The sequence below is a fragment of the Ixodes scapularis genome, unplaced genomic scaffold (genome assembly GCF_016920785.2).
Source record: "Ixodes scapularis isolate PalLabHiFi unplaced genomic scaffold, ASM1692078v2 PGA_scaffold0__279_contigs__length_252992795, whole genome shotgun sequence".
Taxonomy (NCBI): domain Eukaryota; kingdom Metazoa; phylum Arthropoda; class Arachnida; order Ixodida; family Ixodidae; genus Ixodes; species Ixodes scapularis.
Window position 1 is genome coordinate 9,059,817 of NW_024609835.1, and position 13,348 is coordinate 9,073,164.

Sequence of the window (13,348 nt, forward strand, 5' to 3'; positions counted from 1 at the left end):
CGGCGTTTATGCTGGCGTCGGTCCCCACAGCACCCTCACCGGCGTGCTTGCACATCGCGACACTCTCACGGCCGCCAGACGGCACACCTCCCCATTCCAGTCCACCCTAGCAGAAGTTTGCTTTTCTTCTGATTTGGGAATTTCTTTAGAATGGAACCAATTAATTCAATACCGAGCGACTCGCTTCATTCTATGTAACTATACCCGAACATTTATTAAGAGGCCAGCCTTATTACACCTCCTTAAAGATAGACGCGCTGTAGACAGGCTGTTCGTTTTTCATAGCCAGTTCTACAAGTCCTGGACTGATCGCGAATTCTCTTGATCAGCCAATCATATATCTCTTCGCCGTGGCCATTCTTTTAAAATCAAATTGCCTTTTGGCAGAACTAATACTTCCAAAAACTCGCCTCTCCTTTTATGCCTAAATAACTGGAATGCACTACCTGAGTCCATCGTAACAATCGCTGATCGTTCCTTATTCTTAGCGGAGCTCACACTACATGTGTGAGCTCCGCTAAGAATAAGGAATGTATCTTCTTTATGTATCTTCCTCATGTCTAATTACCGTTACCAACACGCTCGTTTTGTTCTTAATGTGTTTTCAGGTTAGTGTTTTACGGTTAGTTATTGAAAGCGCAAACCGTGCGTTGGGCGCCAAATAAAAGTGATGCGCTTGGTATCCTTCTTAAAGGGGTTATTGGTATATTTGAAATCCTTGTCCTTTATTACATAACCCACGTTCGTTCTTTTGATTGTCCAAATTCGTTTACCAGCGTAAAAAAAAATTTTTTTTTTTTTTTTAGGTGGGGGGGAGTTTTTCTTTTAGTTCTACAAACACGTCACAATAAGTAACTAATAGGGAAGTTTTGTTGTCTGCGCAGGATGGCGAAGTAGATCGGACTCGATGGGCGCAGCTAGAGCGTCAAATATCGCTCCAACAGCGGCGCCATGCTGACGCCAGGCATGCAAGTTAACGGCGCTGTGTTCTAAATATTTCCCAAATGAACCAGAGTTATCTTAGGCGGGTCCTGACACGCGACAACACTGATTGAAAAACGCTGGACGGTTTTAGAATGCCAAGGTACAAGACTCTTACCCTGGAGTAAGATCGAGTAAATTTTGGAGCACGGCCCGGGTGATATGTGACGTCTGGTATTTTGCTCAGATAACTGTAAGATGGCCGACCTCCCTGGACTCCACCGTCTCCTCTTACAACGCAGTCGGTTTCAGGGTTTCGAACCGTACGCCGACACCCCGTTACGTTAAACGAGAGACCGTTCGTCGTCCGGCAAGCTCTCTACTATGTTTACTTTTTCAGCCAGATTCTCGTGACCATACTTTCTTATGGCAGAGTCCTACGCGCGTAGCATGTCTTCATTGCGCCGGAGCCTTTTAGTAAGCTAGACCAGTCGCTTTTCGGCAACGTCCTTGTTGCTATGTAGGAGGACCGAAAGCTTCTATGCCAAGGATATTTGGTAACGTTCTCCGTGGTTCGTTATATTTTCTTCGTAAGAATTAAGTACGGCATCGGCCATCTCGTCGTTCTCGCTTTCTGTCACTCCCATGGACTCCAACTCCCACAACTCATGTAGTGTATCATCAAAAACATCGGTTATCACTGAAGCATTAATTACTACAGCTTGCGAGCACGGCACCAAGGTAGCACTTCGTGACATGGGGCCGTGCACAGTCCACCCGAGCGATGTCTGGATGGCTTTGAGATTGCCGTAGGGTTTAGTGAGTCGTCTTGGGAAAAAATTCCAATAGTGGTCTGAGCCGATTAGGATGTCGATATAGTCGAAATTGTCGTTGTCAGTGATAACCGCGATCGCATAATTTATCTGGCGTAGCCTTTTTACGCCGTCATCCGGTTGGTGTTGTCATTGATGCAAATGACGCCGGTTTTAAGCACCTCAATGAGGTAGGTATGTTCATCCTGTATGGTTTGAAGAGTGATGAGGACCCTTCAGAAGTTCTTTTTTCTTTTTGTGCCCACCAAAATACCCTATATCAAGCCGTTCGCTTGCTAACACTTTGCAACCCAGTCTTTGAGATAAGTCCTCAAATATGAAGAATATCTGGCTGCCGCCGTCAAACAACACTGTATAGTTAACGTTTTGTTTTGGATTCCAGAGGCCCACGCTTCGGCTGTTTGTTACATCACTATCTTTTGGTTTGAAGCATCAGTCGTTGAATATAGCTGCAGTGGAGCTGTACCAGCGACATTCTTTTGTCCTCCGTTGGTAAATTTAGGGTCGCACATCGTGGAAACGTGTCGGCCTCGACACTGCTTGCATGCGATTCTTCCTTGGCAGTTCTTAGGCATGTGGTTCGCAAGGGAGCAGCGGAAGCACTTGTCGTGTTTCTGTAGTATCGTCTTCTTTTGTTCCATTGAAGCTGTCGAAGTGCCTTCTGTGATGTGTTCTTTAAATTTGCAAATGAAGCACGATGTTCCAAGATGCGCTTGCTGAAGTAGTGCAGATGCTGATAATTTAAGACCCTTCTGCTTATCAGGAATTCTTTTTAACTCCTATCTGTGATTTCGTCTTTGACAGAGGATGTTCCAATCTCGCGGGTGCATACGTTTGCTTTCGGTTTTCGAGCTCTACCTTCGAAACATGGAGTAAAGATTTAGAGCTGTTGGTGATCTCTAGGAACTCGTGCTCGCGTATAGTTCCCTTTCCGTCGAATCGTCTTTCTGTGATAGTGCAGATTGAATTATTTCTGAAGGAAGGATTCTCATGAGAAGGTTATGCAGCACCGAAGAGTACGATTTTTCACTCACTCTAAACGACCAGCTGAGTCCACGTACATGAGCCTGAAGGTTATCGAAGATGACCTCGAAGTCCACACTCTAAGCCCGGTCCCACTTAGTAAGAGGGACATTTCTTCGATTTTTTCCCACTTAACTTTAAGGGGGGCGACAGACCTCTTAATATTACATGGAGATGTTCCCTCTTAATTAAGTGAGACACCACCCCTCTTAAAGTAAGCGAGGCGGCGTCTCCCTTAAATTTGAGGTCAGAGTCCCTTAATTAAGAGGGACAGTTTTTAGATATTTTCTTCCTTAAATTCGGAGGGACGGTGGCCCGCTTAAAATGCAAGGGCATAGTCCCCCTTAAGTCGGGGTCACGCTGCTTATACTTCATACAAAATACATTCTGCAGACATGTTCCGACACGAGTCGCCTCGACATCCGCGCTTCGTACGCCACGAGGTAACCAATCAAGAGGTTACTTCGTCACGTGGCATACAAAGCACGGATGTCGCGGTGACTCGTATTGGAACATGTCTGCAGAATGTATTTTTTATGATGTATAAGCAGCGTGACCCCGGCTTTAAGTTACCTCTGTTATTGTATCGTACAATTTCTGCTCCTTCGTGTTTTGAGTGTAAGCTGACATGCTGCACTGCACTTCTCGCACTTTTGCTGATATGGTTTAACCAAAGTTATTTTGTGCTGCGTAGCAGAATTGAAATTTGATCTGTATATCTTGTTTGATAAACGGAATCAATGTGTTAAAGAAAACAGTAACGATCTTTAAGAGTTAACACTGTTTTATTTGCCATGACACAAGAAAATAGTTTGATATGTCTTCATCAAAATAATAATTCTATAACGATGTTCTGGTAGCTTTTACGAATAAAAAAAGACTTAGAACGACGCCAGAAATCGGCGTTTCTTGGAAGCTATCACACAAAAAATTTCGTGCTGCAGAGTGACTCATTTTGCCTATCATAAACAACAACAATACAATCGTGCTGGGAAAAAAAAAAAAAAAAACTTTTTTTAGCGGATAACACAAAAAGAAAAGTACATTCTAAAAAAAAGCCCGTGCGTCTACTTTCCCGCACAACACTTGGAAAGACAATCACCATAACTCTCGGAGGCAGCTCAGCGAATGTAGATGCCGAAACATATGATTATACCAAAAAATTAGTTGCGACATTAAGCACAACAAGCGTGATGTTCTGCATTGGTTAATGTCACAACTCGGACTGGCTTTTTTGGTCTAATCTTATGTTTCGGCATCGTGATTCGCTGAGCTGCTTCCGTGAGTTACGGTGATTGACTTTCCAAGTGCTGGCTCGGGAAAGTAGATTCCTGTGCTTTTTTTTGGAGCGTAGTTACCTACTTCATAGCATTACAAACTAATTATTCGGCGTCTCTTGCCATCAGCAGAAGCTCAGAATTTCAGTTGTTTTTGAACGGCCATAAGCGATTTTATGAGCTTCTCCGACATAAACTGAATCGAAACACTTTATTTTCAACGAGCAGACCCTAGAGGAGTCCAAGGGTTCGTCCAGATGCCACGGGGTAGGAAAGTCCCGTTATGTAATACACCCATAAGCACTTGACTAGTGCCCCCTCCATAGTCGTGCTAGCGGAGAGTTTCACTGACCGGTTCCCAGAAACGATCCCTTTCTCCGAACCGAAGAAAGTCTTGGGTCTTGGAACTTTTTCGTCAGGGGTAAAATCGTCCAGCAAACAGCAATTCTTAAAAAAAAAAAAAAAAAAAAATTGCGTCAGCGTCAAACTTAGATTTCTATTTTTGCATTCTCTTTTTCACATACCATAGGTGATGAAGGAACTTCTGGCCAATCGAGACCGGAGGATGGTCTTAATGTTCAAGAATGTTGTTGGGTTGTCTCCGCAGAAGGCCCCTTTTACCTCCACCAGGTTTCCCAGCATGGTGACGATCGTGTTATGGAACCGAAGTTGTGCATCCACCTTTAGCTGAATGAAAGACCATATTGTTTTCCTTTAGATACAGAGGGTGGGAATTAGAATAAAGGTAATGAAGCGCTTTCACCTGTTATCAAGCAGGCGATAGGAAACAAATGCGAAAATAAAGTGCAAACAGTTAAAAGATTCGGAACCCAATCTGTATGCGATGAAATAGCGAGTGACATTAGCTTATGACGCAACTTCTGCTACTATTATTTTTTGGTACGAGAATAGACTGCAGTTTTAATTAATTTACGAGAATCAATTGTTTCTGTATTACCAAGACAAAACAAAAACGCATTTAGTAGTAGATGAACTTTAGAAGCCCCATGTGCTTTGGAAAGCATGGATTGCATTTGCGGCTCGAAGCTGCAGAAGTGATCTAGCGCATGTTTTAGAAAGCAACATAATCAAATAAAAAATTACATTTCTGTAAATATTTCGCCGCAAGCCATTCGTTTTTTTTTTTTTCAGAAGCAGTGCATATGCCAACAGAACGTAAATAGAGCCTACCTACATACCGGAATACAAAAAGTTAATAATTACCGAGTTCGTTGTGAACCGTGTGCGGGTGGCCGCAGTATAGGCTCACCACTCAGGGTGGTGCGTTCCACCGTGCAGAGGGTCCCGGTAGACCTCTTTACACGAGCAATCCGAGCGGAACCCCCGCCTGATTCCCTTCATGTCAACGTTCGTTGCCATTGCCTCACTCTGAAAACAAGATTGTTAATAACTGTCAGTCATTTAGCGCCCACAGTCAACGCACTAGCCCTAAAGCGCATAAGAAAGAAAAGAAAAAAAAAGCAAACTTCTGTTTATATATTTTTCGCAGATGCACGACACAGAAAAAAAAATATTCAGCCAGCTACAGAAAACAAAGAGCTTAATAAACATCATAAATAAAATCTCCAAAAACAAAATCATGGTCGGCGCCAAAAAAAAAAAAAAAAAAAAAAAGCCGGTAGCTGTGCCGGCACGACCGTCAAAATATAACGAACAAAACAGTACGCCAAAGAAATACAAAAAAAAATGTACTCCCTGGCCGCCGCTACACCCTTCCCCCAGACGCCGCGACGCCGACGCAACGCGAACACGCGAAGAAAAAAAAACCTCTATTTCTTCTTTTTGTTTTGTGCTCGTCCAATCCCCCTGCCCTTTTCACAAACATACACACACATTATGGGTTTTTACTCGCCGCACACTTGAGAAAAAAATTTTCATAATCACTGCAACGCTAACGATGTCTACAACATAACGTTGCAGTGTAAATTGCTGTAATGAATTGTGAAGGCAAACAAACGCAAAATCGCCAACATTGTTTCTGTCAATCAACGCTCTCGGGCGGTCAACCTCAAGCATTTAGAGTGCACACCGAGAAAGAAATCGGCGAGCCAAGCTTACAAACACTGACTGCCCCAGCTAGGGTGCCTTTATGTTGGCTTTGCCTTAGGGAGGGTGATGCCATCCTTTGTAGTACTCGATGCCGACAGCGTACGCTCACGGATAAAATACCAGGAAATTGCCGGTAATAAAATGCCGGCGTAGCACTGCCAAAGTTAGCAGCTTGAGCTGGGAGAAGAACGATCGCGCGTTCGAAATTGAAAAGTAGACAAAAGCGTCGGACAGAAAATGGTCTGATATCACCAGCTTAAGACAGACGCGTACACATTGGGACACCCTAACCCGCTAAAAGTGTTTTGTGCGAAAGACAGCCCTGCGGCTCACGGCAGGGCAAACGATTAGCGACGCTTTGTCCTAGCCGAACGAGCAGATCCAGGAAGCGACCGCGTCCGCGGACTACAGCTGAACACTCTCCCTCTACATGCAAAGCTCGAGCATCTCACAGCCAGCGTGAAAATATTGATGGCTCGTTATTCCCACCCGCAATGCACCCAAAACAAAAGCGTCAATATGACAGGATTACTCACCCGAAGGAAGTCAAACGAGCAGCATGACGCTTGCGACTCTCCGGCAACGACCGTTTCCAGCTCTCCGTGAATTGGCGCGAAGCCTTAGCACCGTCTGAACTCTTTGCCGTGGATTAGTGCGCCTGCCCCCCTCCTCCTGACCGAACTACATTGGTCCAGTTAAGAGGGACCGGTCCCCTCTTAATATGAAGGGACACGCGTGAATCTTTTTGTCTGTCTTTCCTGTTCAGAGGGACTAACGAAACGGTTTCCTTGGTCTCTCTTAATATGTTGGTGTCCCTCTAGATGTTGCTATTTTATTTTTCAATTTCCCTCTTAAAAAGGGCTGTCCCCCTGAAAGCATTGTTGTCCCCTCTAAAATCAGAGGGACAGCGTTTTTTATGAGGGACCGGTTTTAGAGTGCACGTACGTGTTGTGCAGAACGTACCGGATGAAGGTCGAGTAGCATTCCATATGTACTTGTATGAGTCATCTCTCGTTGCCGAATCGACTAATAAGAATGTCACTGCATCCTTGTAGCAGATGGACGTTGATGGGAGTCCGGCTACGGCTGCGGCGGCTTCTACCGTTAGTGGGTTTTTTGAACTTGCCACAAGCTGTTAGTTCCTTGTTGTTGTGAACAGTTTCTTGAATTGCTCCCAAAACGGTTGCCATTTTTGGTTGGTGGCCGTTAAGCTTGAGGGGCTAAAGCTTGGAAGCTTGAGGGGTTAAGCTTGAGGAGGTAAAGCTCGAGTGACGGCGAACACCTTTAAGGTATTCGCCGTCACCCGATTCTAGTACTGTTCTCGGGACGGATTGTTTAGAACGGGATCGTTGGTGGAGACTTTGGAATGTGTAGTCCAACTGGGCCAGGTATAGGTGACGGTGCGGTCACTATGCTCTAATGTACGGGTGTACTTTTGTTCCGCGTCATCCCCTAGGAAAGGCCCGATGGCAACGCCCGCTTCGTTCATTTGGTTATGCGGGTTACCCAGTCGTTGTCTGAGGACTTCAATATCGCGCTTGATGATCGGTTCTCGTTGAAGAGCAGCGTCGATGACTGGAACCAGCCTTGTAAACTGTGTCCGCGGAGCCTTGTTTTTCAGTTTAAGACGGTCCATGAGTAGTCGTCAGCCGTGGCTTGAATATAACGTATCAGTAGTCGTTAGTTGCTAAAGATTCGGTTGTTAAATCGTCCAGGTGCCTTCCGTTTCGTCTCGTTCCCGGGTTTTGGCACCAGATGAAGGAACTCCTGGTCGTTGGCGGTGTTTAAGGCCACGGTCCCACTGAATGTGGCAGTTTAGGTACTTTTCGGCAGGCCATTACTCATCTCCTTTTAAATACTGTTTTTTTGGGATTGATGTCATTTGAAAGGTAATGCAATCCTCTTTCATTTGATATTACGTATGTGTTGGTTTTTACTGTTCATGCGCATTTGTAGCGTTGCGAATATGATGGCGCGGACCCTCACTTGCTCCGCTAGTTCATGTTTTATGAACGATCCATTAAAGATAGCACGGTTCCAATATAGCAGTTTTGTTAAGATGATGTCGGAGCAGAATCTAACGATCCACTTTTTTGATATTTGCACTACTTTGTTTTTTTTATCCCTCCAAATATTGCCCTAAAATTGACATTTTTCCGCACAAATATGTTTTTAATGACAAGAGCTAGGGCAATGAAATTAGCTACAGATGTAGTGCTTATAATTGGTAATATGCAGAAAAAAATTTAATGTTGTGTAAATTTTTTTTTGTTTAGATATTTTATATCAAACGTAGCACTTTTTTGTGCTTCGTGTCATGGTAGTTCAAATGCGGCTGAAGAAATAATTGAACTATGATAAAATATTTTAGAACATTTAGAGCTACAATGGTTGCCCAAGAGGTGGACGATGGCTTTTTTTCATTTTCAAAGTCATAACGCTCCAGGAGCCCTTCAAACTTACCTGTTTTTGACGCATATCTGTTTTGGACATCAAACAGATTTATTGGCATTTAATAACATTTATAGTTTGGAATAGATATACATTGCGATGTATTAAATTTTCACAATGATATTGCTTTGGTTTCTTAATAGGTGTAGAGCTTAGCTAATTTTAAAAACAATTAAAAACTGTTTGGGTGTTTTGTTGCGCTACCTGGCGGATGGCAGACAAACTGCTGATTTCTAATGTTCAAAAAATTTCCGAGGGCGGCGTTGGCGTCTGTATCATCATCAATCTCCGTGTCTTTTTACCCTCACATTTAAAAAATATATTGGAAGATTTACTATCGATAACTGAATGGTTTAAGTATTGGGTCAGGCTAATAAATCTAAGACCAATATTTACACAAGCGTAGCGTGATATAATGTGTTCATTATTCGATATGATTGAAATCAATAAACAATGAAGACGAAGAGGAAAAGAATACACCCGAGTTCACTTTATGCCTAGAGTCACTAAATGAGCTTTAAAGTATCGGCACTCCGTTCCCCAAAATTGTTTTGGGCGCCGCCATTTTGGGTCTTGCTCAGAGCAAACGCAACTACCGATCATCGTGATCTAAAAGTACGACTTCCTCAGCATTAGATGCGGTGCTAGGAAGCTGATGCAATATTGCAATGCTCTGTCGCGGGTTGTTTAAACATTTGTGAGGGAGAGAAAAGTGTTTCCTGTGATTTTAGATAAAGCTTCATATAATTGGCAACCATGATTTTAAGCCACAATATGGCCAAGTGTCGTTACTCTGAACCGTAGCTAATTTACTGGCACAAGCGGGAACAATGAAGAAGAGGCAGGTGTCAAAAGGTAGTGGCTTGTGGAATCCACGGGGCTTACGATATGGCCCCTCCAGGTATTACTGGGTGGAGCACTTCATGTGCCCTTTGCTTAGGGTGGAGCACGACATCTGGCCATTTTGTCCCCCTCTTTTATTTTTATTTTTTGTTCAGAAGCGCGTGAAAGAGCGTGTCCCTGCACGCGCTCGTGGCGCTGATTGTGCTATGGCGACATTTTGTTTTCGTCGATTTCTTTGTATTTTCCCCGTGAGCGCGTGCTGTCGGCATCGGGTACTACAGAGGGTGGCATCACCCTAAACAGAAGGACATTGAGGCACACTAGGTATTACAAGCCTCTTGAACAAGAGCATGAATAGTGTTATTAAATAAGCTAAGCTTCAGAGTAGCCACGCTTGGCCTTAGTATGGCTTAAAATTATGGTTGCCAGTTATTTGAAGCTTTATCTGAAATCACAAGAAACGCTTTTCCGTCCCCCACTTTAAACAGTTTGCGACAAAGCAAAGCAACATTACATGAGCTTCCTAACACCGAATCTAATGCTGACGATGTCGCACTTTTGAATCATGACGATCGGCAGTTGCGCCTGCTCTGCACAAGCACCAAAATGGCGGCGTTCACAACACTGTCGGGGAAGAGAGTGCCGATACTCTAAGCGCAGCTCATTTATTGGCTCTAGTTGCCGCGAAACTCCTTTTCCCTGACTGAAACTGAAAGTAAATATGAATAATACACCATTATTATAGCTTATTTAGTTATAACCAAATACACATAATGAGAGGAGGAAGCGGGCGGGTAGGAGAAACGCAGGTTTTATATGCGACCGTTCTAACCGTCTCAAAAGAGAGAACGCACGAGCTTGCGCTGGTTTAGAAAAAAAGGCATCCAAAGAAAAGAGGCGGCACACTGTGTTCTTTGTTATTATGCGTCTAATTGCAAATTGTTGTGTGTATGTTTATTCAGCCGGAAGTTAGTCTGCCTTAGTGGGCGTCTGGTGTCTCAGCTGTAGATGAGCAATTTAGCCAGTGCGGTACATCCGAAAACCTGGGGTCTTCAACGTGCGCCACGCAGTAGTGATGCACGACCGCACGCCGGTACGATGCTCTTCCAGATCGAAACGGGCAGGGGCGGGGTGGGTTCTGCAGCGCGAGCTTTCGCTCCCAGTGCTCCGAGCTGGTGTGCGCTAGACCATGCACTCGGCAACCAACACCCCCCCCCCCCCCCCCCCCCCCCCCGCTTCGTGCGTCTAATTTATATACAGGTATAAGTATTTGAAGATCGACAATGGACGTCGATCGTCTCGAGGTAATGTAACGTAAGAACATTATATAAATTATAAACTGGTTGAAGGACTGAACGACTTAATTTTTCAATTCTTGGATTGTAATGTGGCGGTAGCCTATTGTACTTACTGTTGATGAAGAGCAATATAAGGTGACGAGGTAATGATTAAATGATGAGGCTCTATAAGGACGACGACATTAATGGGTGTTCAACCACAACGTACAGTGCCAGACTTGTTTCAAGTATCGTGTACCCAAAGACTTTCTTCACCCGCAACAGTATATGGTAGAATCAATGAGAATGTTGCTTTACAACTGTACGTGGAACAGGAAAACTGCACTGTGCAGAAGCGCGGCTTATTCGTTAATATGAGGGACGGATTTCTAGCAGCATTCCCTGATTGACTACTTGGAACAAATGGCCTCGTTGACGTAAAGTGTCCCCGTTCCAAAAGATTCTTGAAGCATACTTAAACCGCAAAGGAGTATGAGGCGAAAAATAAGAAAAAGGAGTCTGGTGTGAAAGGTCCAGATCACCACCGTAGCTTCTACTATCAAATACAAGGGCAGTTACACAATACACAAAGAAAGGTTTGTGATTTAGTTATATTTACACTTAAGGGCATTGATATCCAACCTATTCAGAGAGATGACACCTCCTGGTCAACCAACATAGAGCCTTTTCTACTCAAGTCTCACATGGAAGGCCAGACTTCCGCTGAAATTCCTCACGTAGGCGAGTTGTCCGACCGAATAAACTGCCATTACTCCCGATGTGGGTATCTCTCGATCTTTGTTCGTAAGCGATAGTATCATGAGATCGAGGGGTGTGGCTATTCTTCCGCCGGATATTGCTTCGGCGGGTTTTTTTCCGTGTAAGATGAGACCGACGCGTGCTGCCGGAACAAGAACCTGGCGATTCTTCACTGAACTGCTTCTTCCGAAAGCTTCAAAAGGAATTTTTTTTTTTTCGTTTCGCACACCATCTGTTCTCCTTGCCCGTTAGTTGCAGGATGGTATGGTGCACTAATGTGATGCCTGATGCCGTTTTTTTTTTCTTCAAAAACTTGTTTATTTTATTTGAAGCAAGATTTGGCGCGTTTTCAGAAAAAAGTATTTTCGGTAGGGCAAAAGTAGGTAAGAGAGACCGTAGAACGTCAATGACGTGTTTGGACGTCGTGGCAGACATCGTGTAAACTTCCAGCCACTTAGAGTACGCATCGTACATGACTCCACAGATCTGGATACGTTTCGCCACCCACCGACTGAATAGTAGATCGTTTTCAGTTACTGTTCGAGTCTTTCCACAAAGTTAGCCCAGGTGCCAGGACTTTTGTCGAAAGCGGTAAGTGTTCAAAACGTCGACAACGTCGGTAGCCACGTGTTGTGCTTGAAACTGGACACTTACCAATCGCTGAGAAGAAACTTGCTTGTTCGTCTGCCATGAGTCGTCCGATATCCGGTCATCACCACAACACCATCTCCCGACAAAACTGGTCTTCATTGTCCGCATGTCCATGGTTAGCAATCACGTAAACTTATAAATTCCCGAACGCTCATAACTTGCCGTCGCTAAACGCCGTTCATTCATAGCGTCTTCGTTGCAAATAAACGTCTTCCTATTTCTTCTGATGGTTTCCCTAAGCTGTACTTACAACATAATGTGTGTCGGTACTTCCGAAAATATTGCAACGGCGTTTGTTTTCCGGGAACTATAATGTAACAACCTTTACAACATCTTCCGGACCCCGTGAAACACAATATTTCGTGACGTTATTTTAGTCGTCATTAAAATGGTGAGGTAAGTACCGTAAATCGCGAAGCAGTTTACTCGACGTCCGCTTCCACTGGTTGAGTCTACTGAGCGTGCATTCCTGCAGAGGAAATTTTCATTGATAGAATATTGACACGTCAATCAACATTTGATTCCTTCTTGGTAGGATTTATTGCGAAAGCCCGTTACAACCGCCGAACCGCATCTCCCAATATCAGAGAACAATTTATACCCAGCCTGGCATTCTCGCATACATCCGTTTGCTGGGCCACGCTACTTGAGCTAGCTGAGCACAGGTGGCAGCGGCGCGAGCAAGGCCACGAGGGGAACGTGATGGTGCTCGAGCCATCCCACTGTGAACCAATGTTTCGGCCACCCCACGGGTGCGTGTCGCCATCTATTGGTTGAACTAACGCCTTGTTCAAGATGGCTTAAATCGACGGCGAACTTTATATACAATATTTACAAGCAAAGGAAGGACATCGAATCCAGACGATGCGGTTGGAGCCGGCTTGCACCGCTGCCCCCGCTGCTCGTGATTCTCGATCGATCCGCTCGTGCCCTGTCTTTTCTGCTCTCTTCTTAATCGTCCTTGAGACCGACGTGGAAGTTTTTACACAGAAAAAATAAAGCAGTATTTTTTAATTGCAAATCGGAGTGTGTTACGTGGTCTGCAATTAATTCTGATCGTCTACATGCACAGAGCGTTACTGATCTAGTGTTACTGCCTAGTTCTTGCCGTCTTTCTTGGTTTTCCAGATATTCTTCGTTCTGGAAAGCGCCGACGCCGTGTTCACGCTAACAGTGTCCGGCAGTGCACATAAATACATGTACGAAGACGTTTTATCACCGTTTTAATGCTGTGAATTTGGAA